The sequence below is a fragment of the Ochotona curzoniae genome, unplaced genomic scaffold (genome assembly GCF_017591425.1).
Source record: "Ochotona curzoniae isolate NIBS_2020 unplaced genomic scaffold, NIBS_Ocur_1.0 scaffold_4701, whole genome shotgun sequence".
NCBI classification, from domain to species: Eukaryota; Metazoa; Chordata; class Mammalia; order Lagomorpha; family Ochotonidae; genus Ochotona; species Ochotona curzoniae.
In genome coordinates, this window is record NW_024467122.1 from 39,373,210 (window position 1) to 39,384,822 (window position 11,613).

Genomic DNA, 11,613 nt, shown 5'->3' on the forward strand with positions numbered 1-11,613 from the left:
TATAGCCTTTGTTCTTTTCATTGTCTTTGAAACCTGTCACACTGTGATGTTTAGATAACTAATAACAGTGCACATGGAACCCATATAGTAGAATATTAGTGACTTTAAAAGATGAGGGAGAGAGAGCAGAAGGGACACACAAACACACACACATAGTCTCTTTCTTTCGTCCTATGACAGTCTGAACCACCTCAGAACTCTGCCAGGAAGATCATCAGCAGATGTGAGCCCCTAAACATCCAAACTGTAAGCAAAATGAATTTATTTTCTTTATATAGTTACCCAGCCTCTGGGACCAGCACTGAGACGTAGTAGGCTGAGCCCCTGTTTGTGGTGGCAGTACCCCACGTGGGCGATGGGATCCCATATGGGCAATGGTTCTAAACCTGGAGGCCCCACTTCCCATCCAGCTCCCTGCTTGTGGCCTGGGAAAACAGTTGAGGATGGGCCAAAGCCTTGGGACCCTGTACCCACGTGGGAGACTCAGAAGAGGTTCTGGGCTCTTGGCTTCAGATCAATACATCTATGGCTGTTATGGGGAGTGAATCATTGGACAGATCTTCCTCTTTGCCTCTCCTCCTCTCTGTATATCTGACTTTCCAATTAAAGTAAAAAAAAATCTAGAGATAGTTCTGGTGTGTATGTGTGTGCACATGCACACTTTGATTTACTAGCTAAGAGATTGTTGTTAGGGCCGCATCATGTTTAGATGAGAAATTAGTGGGTGAAGCTGGATGTGGGATAGATGAGAACGTTGTAGTATTTCATAGTTTTCATTTTGTAAATTTATAACTATTTTGAAATAAAACATTTTCGGAAGTGATATCAATCAGACATGATTAGGAAATACTGTAATGGAGTAAACTAAGAAGTTTCATGAAGGAGCTCTTAATAGAGGCTGGGTGAAAGCAAACCCCAAGGGACTGTGGAGTGTCCAGGAAGAAGATGGCCAGGGAAAGAGAGGCCATGGGTTAGCCTGACAAAGAGAGAGATGGGGCCATAAGCTTAAGCCAAGTGGTATGACAAGCCAGAGGCTGCTCTGCGGTAGGGATGCAGGAAATAAACACCACAACCTCATCCCACCCTCTGCCCTGCTCCTGGTCTGTCTGTTAGCAGACCCTTTGAAAATCACATGTTGTTACTGCAACTGAAAGCAGGGAACAGAGCCTGGCAACTGGCTGGTGGGTGGGGAAGGGGTGTCAAGTGGAAGGTATCGGGTGGGAGTCTGAACTAGTCAGATGTAGAGAGCTTGGAGTCATATTTGGAAAATACAAGTGGTAGATGAAATGATCAGGTCGTGGTGAGATATTGGCTACCCTAGGGATAGAAGGAGCTAGGAATGGGACTCCAGAAAGCCTGGGGGACAGTGCACTCTAAACTTCACCAAAGGAACCTTTTTTGCATGTCTCCCACCCACCTTACCAGGGTCAAGTGGTGCTCTGCACCTGCCCCAACAAGCTGCTAAAGAAGGGATTCTGCCTGCTGCTCAAATGGAATGAGTCCTGGTTTGAACAACCCCTCTCCCCTCTCAGGGCAGGCTCTAACCCCACTCTGCTCTTTGTCCCCCTCCATTCTGTCCTCTTCAAAATAAAATCTTCTTAGTACATTTAATAGCAGTTCTGTGTTTTCTGACTAAAGGGGCTCAGGAGAATGGGAGAGGTTGACAACTACAGCTCAATTCTTCAGTAAACCTCACACCTACATGGGGCTCGGCCCTTAGGAGGAATAAGACAATCTTGTAATGGAGCTGTCCATTGAGCGGGCTGGGCTCAGTGGTCAGTAGGACTTGGTTTTTAAGAGTCCTCTAGGACTGGAAAGTGAGCAAGTGGGGTGACACTATCACAACACCATTACTCAGTGGCAGCAGGCTCTTGGGGGTCCATTTTCATCTTTCTACTTTGAAGGGATGCTTTGATACAGTTCTCAGATGTCAAAAAATCCCTGCATAAACATGTTGTATCCAAAGTGACGGCTATTCGTGATGGCAATGAGTTAGGCATGTAATCCCCTGGTATGAGTTGGCAGTGTGCTTTTGAACAAAAAATGATTTTTCTCTGTGGATCTGCTTGCTGTGATTGATTGATTCATGCATTCTTTTTGTGTGGTTTCCCTCCCTGCAAAAGATAGGCAAGTAGGAGTGGAGACTTTAGTTTTGCCTCTTAAAACAGTTCTACTTGATTCTCAAAACAAATGTTACCAAAAGAAGCCTAAAATTTTTTTTATCATACATTCATGCAAAAAAGAAATGCTAATGAAGTATGCTACACGGTATATGATAAATGCACAAGTAGTTATTTCTTCTTATAGCTCACAAGATTGTTTTAGTTAATCTATTTTGCATAAAATTAGGTAGCTAAAGATTGGGTAACCTTTCTTGAAATTAATCTTTCTTCCATACTCATAAATTTTAAAAACTCTTAAGGCAAGCACAATATATTTCTCTTGAATAACTGGCTTAAGCCAAAAAGGGATGAATTCTTGAAAGGTCAGCTGGGTAGATTTATTTAAATAAGGGTTATAAATTTATTTTAATTAATGTTATTTGCTATATGAAACATTTTGACAGCATTGAATAATAAAGCAATTACTTACAAGCCAAAGTATCATGAATAAAAACACATTTCAACACACTAATTTACTAAGACCTTGGAAAAAAGTTTCACTGAGTAGTGTGAGCAGGCTTGTCAAAAGATGAAATTGCAACAATTTAGTTTAACCATCTTAATAGGCTTTGTTTGCAATTCTGGAATCTGGCAAAGAAAGTACATGTTTCCATGAGCTAAGTACACAAAGTTGGTTTCATAGTGAGAAAAGGGCATAAGAAAGCAGAAACAGAGAACAGAAAGATTTGTCCTTTCAGAGTTATTCTCCTTGCAAGATGGAGAGAGTGTGACGGAGTTTAGAAAGACAACTGCCTGGTTAATACCCGCTTCCTTCAGATTACTTTTACTGTAAGGATCAAAGCAGGGGGAACTTCATTATCATCTTCCCAAAACTAGTCAGCTATTACCTTTCTCTCTTGATTTCTTCAAAGGAAAGATAGCAGCTTAAAGTTTCAATTTGATAACAGAACTTTAGTGTGAGCAGTTGCTTTTGATTTTTAACTGGGCTTTTTTGGGGTTCAGAGCAAGAGCTTAGCCCAGAAAATGACCTTTTAAATTGTTTATTTATCAGACTCAAATGAAGGTCTGGCAGTTACAAAATTTCATGTATTTATATTACTTGTGTGATCTGTTTTATGTCTGTTATGTTCATTTCAGAGTGTTAGGTGGTGACTAGAAGTAAGAAACAGAATTCATGTCTTTCATCTAAAACTGGTACTGCTTTTTATGGTACAAATACTGGATTCTGGGTCAAACTTGTGGGAAGCACACATGGACTTCATTTTCACCTGAAGAGAGACAGTAGCTGTTCCTGTTGCTTAAAATTTTTTTAAATTTATTTTTATTTTAGAGGCAGAGTTAGAGAGAGAGAGAGAGAGAGAGAGAGAGAGAGAAAGAGAGACAGAAATTCATCTAGCTACTGGTTTATTTCCCAAGTGGTTACAGTGGCCAAATTTGAGCCAGTCCAAAGCTAGCATCCTACAGCTTCTTTGGGATTTCTTGGGCCACCTTCTGCTGCTTTCCCAGACACTTTATTGGAAGTGGGGCTACTGGGTCTTAAATCAGCACCCTAATGGGATGCCAGCACTTCAGGTGGAGGCTGAACCTATTACAGTCCCTGTTCCTATTATTGATAGTGTTTGACAAGAGAAAACTGGCTCACATGTGTAAGATGTTGAAAATTGGTAGCAAACATTTAACCTAGTTGGTTAAGGGGTTTGTGTCTCATATCAGAGTGTCTGCCTTTGATTCATGTCTCTGGCTCTTAAATCCAGCTTCTTTACAATGTAGATCCTGAAAGGTAGTGGTGGTGGCCCAGGTAATTGGGTTCTAGGCACTGAAAGGGAGAAGTGGTTGCATTCCAGGTTCCTAGCTCTAGGCATGGCCCAGCCCCTGCTATTGGCAGGTGTTTTGGATGTGAACCAGAGGATGGGTGCCCATCTACCTCCACCTCTCCACTCCCTCTACCCTTACATCTAAAAAAAATCATAATCAGGATAAACCATAATTATTGAAAAAGAAGTTGAAAACTTCAGCACAATATGCATTGCTCCCAAGTGAGTGGTGGGATAGTCTTCCTCAGAAATGCAAATATTTCCCAGGGCAGATGAGGGAATTTCATGTGATTTTTTTCTGTTCACAATGCTCTTCCTTTTTTCTCAAAGTCAAATTGTCAGGTCGAGCAGGATATTCATATTCAGAGATGTAATCCTGCTTCCAGACCCAGCTCACCTGCTTGTTGATGGGTACTACAGCCCTGCCCAGACCAGCCTGTCCCCAGTCTCAGCTCTCACTCTCATCAGTGGAAGCAATAGCCTAGCAAAGAAGTCCCCTCAAGTCTTGGCCCCGGAAACTAGGAGGGTGTCCCTCCCTGACCAGTATAGCCCACAGGGGCTAGAGAAGTGGATGGGTAGCCTGCCTACCACCCACATTCTCAGGAGCATCTTTCCCTGAGAGATTTCCATCCAGACTGTCTTTTTGTAGCTCCAAGCAGTAACTGAGTAGCCCAGTCTCAGAAGCTCAGTTTACTGGAGAAAGAAACTAGACTCTCATCTCCCAGCAGATACATAAAGCAACCCAAAATGAATTAAAAACTTAAATGTATCACCCCAAACAATGAAATCACTAGGAAAACAACAGGTGAGCCCCTTAAAAACTTTGGTTTGGACAAGGATATTTTAGGTATAATCAAAATCATAGGCAACAACGGGCCCGGCGCGGTGGCGCAAGTGGTTAAGTCCTCGCCTTGCACTCCCGGGATCCCATATGGGCGCCGGTTCTAATCCCGGCAGCCCCGCTTCCCTTCCAGCTCCCTGCCTGTGGCCTGGGAAAGCAGTCGAGGACGGCCCAAAGCTTTGGGACCCTGCACCCGCGTGGGAGACCCGGAAGAGGCTCCTGGCTTCGGATCGGCATAGTATCGGCCCGTTGCGGCTCACTTGGGGAGTGAATCATCGGATGGAAGATCTTCCTCTCTGTCTCTCCTCTCTGTATATCCGCCTTTCCAATAAAAAATAATAAAAATAAATCTTTAAAAAAAAAAATCATAGGCAACAAAAGAAAAACTGACAAATGGGAGCTAGTTAAACAGCTCTTGTACAGGAAACACAGTAATGAATAGAATAGAGAAGCAATCTACAGAAAGGGAGAAAACATTTGTAATGTATTCGTCTGACAAGGAATTCATGTCCAGAATATATAAGAAATTCAAATAACAGCAAAATTCCAAATAATCTAAGTTATAAAGGGTCAAATGACCTGAATTAGCATTTTACTAAACAGAATATATGGTGGGCAACAAGGGTACAAAAAATAGCATCACTAAACATCAGGAAAAAATAAATCAAAGTCACCACAAAACGTTTCTTTACTGTAGTTAGAGAAAATAGATAAAGAAATAACAAATGCTGGAAAGGATGTGGCGAAAGAGGGCTCTCATATGTTGTTGTTGGGGACAAAAGTTAGTACATCATTATGGAAAACAACATGGAAATTCCTCAAAAAAAACCCCACTAGAAATAGAAATACCATATGGTCATTTGGATATATAGCAACTCCACTGCTGGGTATAGATCCAAAGGAATTGAAATGAGAATACGAAAGAGCCATCTGTACCCACATGTTTATCGTCACACTATTCATAGTAACCAAGCCATGGAGTCAGCTGAGATATTTGTTGACAGATGAATGGAAAAGGAAAGCTTGACATGTGCATACAATGGAATATTAGCTTTAAGAAGGAAAGGAATACTGTCATTTGTGGCAGCAATGATGGGATTAGAGGGCATTATGTTAAACAAGTCACAGAAAGACAAATACTGAATATTTGAATTTGCATGTGGAACCCAAAGAGTTGCTATCAACAAAGGAAATAATAGAAACCTGATTGCCAGATCCTGATGATTATTACACTTACACACATGTGTTGAAAGACCATACTGTACTTCACAAATATGCACAACTTCTTTGGTTCACTAAAAATAAAAAAAAAAAAATTCAAAAGACTTTAAATTCCAAGATAATGATAAACCTTAACTTGAATCACAGGGGACCATCGCCTGTCAGATTAATTGAAAGGAAGACTGAGGGATCAGGTACTGGTCATTTAAGGTGTCCCACGTGTCACATCTCAGTGCTACAATTTGAATCCTACTTCTGGCTCCTGGTGCTAGCCTCCAAACCATGAAAACTTGGAGTAGCAACAGTGATGGCTCGAGTCAGCGAGTTCCTACCATCTGGATGGGAGCCCTGATTTGTCTTCCTGATTTCTGCCTTCAGCCCTGGTTCAACTCCAGCCGTTATGGGCATTTGAGGTGTGATACAGTGGGTGAGAGCTGTCTGTCTCCTCAACAGAAAAATTAAACATTTCAAAAAGAGGAATATTGCCCAGAGACCCATTTTGAATTTTACTTCAGGTAGAGTCTAGGCCTCATATATATGGTTAAAATAGCCAGGAGTGAAGAACAGACTTTTCAAGGAGTCTTGGACAGGGGACCCCATCACCCAGTGGATCTAAAACCTGTTAGTGAATGAAGGAAAAATGTATGCAGGGGAAGTACAATTCTTAAAAATGATAGTAAGGTATAAATTCATGTGTCTGCTTTACCCTGAATGTAACATTGGGATGAGTACTGTGTCTAACTGTAAACACTTTCCCTACCTCATAATGCAAAGCAGAAAGTGCTAAATGAGAACTACTGTTGCTGCTAAGAGGACACAGATTGTTCATTTGAAACAATATAGGATACATAGGTACCCAGAGAGAAATGAGTGATGGGTGAGGAGCTGATGTTCAGGTAGCAGTGATTTTTTTTGTGTGTGTGTGTCACCGTGATGTATGTATGGCTTGTACAAGAAGCAGCTGACTCGTGCAGAGACAGTGGAGTATGAGCTTGAATAAAGTAGTGCCACCCACAGCATCAACAGTCTGATAGATTTCAACAAGACAAAAGACACAGCAGGCTAAGGGAGATTGGTATTCAGTGATTGATCTTGCCTTTTTTTCTGTCTCGATCTTGGAAAACAGCCTTCATGTGGCAGCTTGCTTTCATGTGGGAAGGATTCCAATTTACATTTGCTGAATTGCTCTTGGGTTATTGGAATTCACCAGCCACTGTTATAATTTGTTTAAAAGGGGTTTTGATGGATGCAGGTTCTTTTTGTAGCAGTATACTCCAGTGATGATATCATGATCATATCTGAAACTGAAGACCAAGTGAGAACTGATGTAAATGTGGGGGTGGGGTATGGGGGACAAGTGTGACCCGTACAGGCTGGCTGTAAGAGTCCAACAGCCTGACCACATGGTGACATTCTAGAAATGAACTGGGTAAGAGCCACTTTTGATATTCCCTGGGGAATTGAAAATAAACTGAACCCAGCATCTACTCTTTGAGCTAAACAGAGAAGCCCAATGTTTGTTTGATCTTGAAGTTTGGTTGATGCATATTCCACACTGGGAATATTGCTAGCTCTTATCCATAAAGCAACCCAAAAAGTACTATATTTGACCGTGGGCCCAAATAAAATCAATGGGGCTAGTGCAATATTTCACCTGGCTAATTCTCCCCTTTCAAGCACCAGGACCCCATGTGGACACCTTGTTTGTGTCCTGGCTGCTCCACTTCCCATTCAGCTCCCTGCTTGTGGCCTGGGAAAGCAGGAGAGAATGGCTTAAAACCTTAGGACCCTTCACCCATATGGGAGACCCAGAGGAAGCTCCTGGCTCCTGGCTTTGAATCAGCTCAGCTCTGGTTGTTGTGGCTATTTAGGGAGTGAACCAGCAAATGGAAGATCTTTCTCTCTTTCTCTCTCTATAAATCTGTCTTTTCAATCAAAGTAAATAAATCTTAAAAAAAAAAAAACAGGCCATGTCTGAAAAAAAAGTAGGTTTTTCTCTTGATACATTTTTTGTCTCTATGGGTCTATACACACATATAGAATTACAGATCCCCTTCTCCTATGTAGCTTTCATTTCCTTTGGGTATATTCCTAGAACGGGATAGCTGGGTCATTCGGCAGGTCGATTTTCAGTTCTTTTAGTATTCTTCAAGCTGACTTCCATAGTGGTTGTACTAGCCTGCACTCCCACCAGTAGTGAAGGATGGTACCTTTTTCCCCATATGCATGCCATCAGGTGTTTTTAGTAGAGTTCTGAATGTAGGCCAGTCTCACTGGAGTTACGTGGTACCTCAATGTGGTTTTCATTTGTATCTCCATGATGGCTAGGGAACCTGAGCATCTTTTTATATGTCTGTTAGCCATTTGAATCTGTTCTTTTGAAAAATGTTTATTTCCTTTGCCCATTTCTTTGTTTTAAAAAAGATTCATTTATTTTTATTGGAAAGTCAGCTATACAAAGAGGAGGAAAGACAGATGAAGATCTTCCATCTGCAATGCTGGCATTGCAGGTGGAGGCTTAGCTTGTGACACTGCAATGACAGCCATTCCACATACTTTCCATAGTACCTTCATAAATTTCAAAATAAATGCATACTTTTTAAAGATTTATTCATTTTTATTGGAAAGACAGAGTTACAGGGAGAAGAGACAGATCTTCCATCTGTAGATTCACTCCCCAGATGACCACAACAGCCAGAACTGATTCAATCCAAAGCTAGGAGCCAGGAACAAGGTCCAAACATTTGGCCTACCTCTGCTACTTTCCCAGGTCATAAACAGGGAGCTGAATTGGAAGTGGAGCATCCAGAACTCCAACTGGCACCCAAATTGGATGTTAGGACTGCTGTGGAGGCACAGCCTGCTATGCCATCATGCTGGTCTTATGTGTAGTTTTTTATAATGCACAATTTCCATTAACTTTTTGAAGACCTTGTACGTTGTGTGATGTTCAGATTAGGATAAACATATCTGTACTTCCAAATATGTATATGATCTTGGAAATGTCCACAACACATACTGGGGCTTATTGTGAAAATCAGTGACCACTGGAATTTTGTATCAGAATCCCTGAGTTATATGATATGATATGATATGATATGTGCCATTTGAAAGACAATTAGTAGTTTGCTATGTATATTAATGGAGATTGTAGCTGTTACTGATGGACATGAAATATCCATTAGTGTCTTGGGTGATGTTAGAAAGGCACTAATGGGCTCTGTTTCTTGCCGTGTGATGCTCTGGTCTACCATGGGGCTTGTCAGCAAGAATGTCACCACCCAGAATCTTAGCTGAGTCTCTGCTCTGTCTTTGCCTGTGATCCTCCAAAGCCATGATCCGATATCAACCTCTTTCCTGTATAATCTAGGCTGCCTGAGATAGCTAAGCTGACTAAGGCAGGAAGCTGGAAATGGGATTACACTGGATCAGTGTGGGCAACCCTGGGAACTATTAGCAAGTGTAAGCAGGAGTGAATATCTACTCTGGACTAGGTCTTGCAGTATTCAAATGCAAAATACTACTTAAAAAATTGAGAAAAGATTTTATTCAGTCGTTTTATTCAGACCAAAGAACACTTTTTCACCTAAAGGTTTGGCAGAGACTTGCACTAGGCAATTGAACATTTGCTATCTAAAGGTGAGGAGCTGGCCTGGGTGCCTTCACAGATGCGGGCTCATTTTGTACTGGGGCAGGGTTGGTCAGGTGAGGATCCATGCAAGGTAGACTCCTCCCCTGTTCTGGGCAATCTGAGAAAGAGGAGGTTGGGGAGCAAGTGGTGTGAGTGTGGAAATCTTCCCACGGTGTCAGCATCTTGATGTGCATGTATATTCCTTCCCAAATTATTTCAACCTTTTTCTTTCTTAACCACACTGCCTCTTTTCCCCCCTCAACCTGACCCACTGGTTCCAAGCACCAGACTTATGAATTCAGGAACTGAAAGCAGGCATGATCTCTAAGGTCACGAGAGGACAAGGCTGTGTCTCACCCCATAGGCAATACTGGACTTGATAGTGTGTGCAGCAGCGGCAGTGCCGGCTGGTAATGATAGCCCTCTAGTTCTGTGCCCAGGTAACCTTAACCTACATTAATGAGATTGAACTGATGTGGAGACTTACTAGACCCAGTTTGCAACTAGCAGTCTGGATCAGCACTGTGATCAAAAACCACACATCGTTTCCAAAGTGGGAAAGTTTGGGTAAAATGGAGGAATTGCAGCTAAGCCTAAAAGAATGAATACATTATGAAATGAGGGGATCTAATATCATACTCTGGTGCCTCAATAGAGCCTGGGCAGCTGATATGGTGTCTTAACTCACTCCTCTTAAATGCCTGAAAGGGTGAGGCCAGCTGTTGCCAAGGCTGCTGCTGTTTGTGAAACTGGATAAGATTAATGGGATGCAAGCCCGAGGGGCTCTGCTCTGGGAGAAGTTCGGGTTGCAATGACATGATGATGGACCTAACCAATTCTTAATGGCTGGATGGAGCTCTGATGAGAGAGGATCTTTTGACTCTTTTTCCAGATTACATCTATTACCCTAGTGCAAAGTGGCCTAACACTGGCATTGCTGCTAAGATAACAATACTGATATTCGTAACTAAATGTACTGGGAAGCAGAGGCAAAGCCTGTTTAGGATGTACTGCCGATGAAAATGAATTCGGATAATCATAAGATGATTTTTATGCTGAATCACTTTTGTTGAAAATATTTATCTTATTTATTTGAAAGAGGAAAAAAGGGGAGAGAGAAATCCTTTATCCACTGGTTCATTCCCTTCAAATAGTTGCAGTGGCTGGGGATGAGGTAGGTCAAAACAAGGAGCCCAGTTTTCTACCCACACAAGTGGCAGGAGCCCAAACACTTGGCCCATCCACCATTGCTTTCCTAGTCACATCAGCACAGAGCTGGATAGAAGCAGATCAGCCAGTTCTTGAACCAACACTCATGCGAAGTGCCAACGTCACACGTGGAAGCTTAATCTAATGTACTACAATGTTATATTTGCTTCATAGTTCTACACAAGTCTTCCAAAAATTATGAGCAGTGATTATATATACTTGTGGTACAGTATAATCTTTTTTTCCCCAAGGTTTTGGGCTGTCCTCCACTGCTTTCCCAGGTCATAAGCAGGAAGCTGGATGGGAAGTGGGGCTGCTGGGATTAGAACTGGCACCCATGTGGGATCCTGGTGCATACAAGGTGAGTACCCTAGCCGCTAGGCTATCGTGCCAGGCCCATGAACTTTTCTTTTTTGGAAATTTTTTCCTTTTTTAATGAGAGCCATTGAGGGTTGTCCTTATAGCTGTGGGGTTGTACACACCAGTAAAGGAGGCTGGAGTTTTCCCTGATAATAAGAGGAAAGGGCACAGATAGATGGAACATAAACAGATAGGTCAGCTAGAGGGAGTTGGGACATGGATGGAAAGAAATGGTGCCTGCAGAACACAGAAGTAGGGGAGAGGAACTTAGCTCAGAATTTGAGCTCTCTTCTGCCTTTTTCTAGCCTGTTTCTTTAGGTCTAGAAGATTTTGAAGGCTGGGGCCAACCTAATCAGGATATGGTTTTAAAATAACTAGACCTTCTCCTTCCAGCCCTATTCATTTGATTACCAG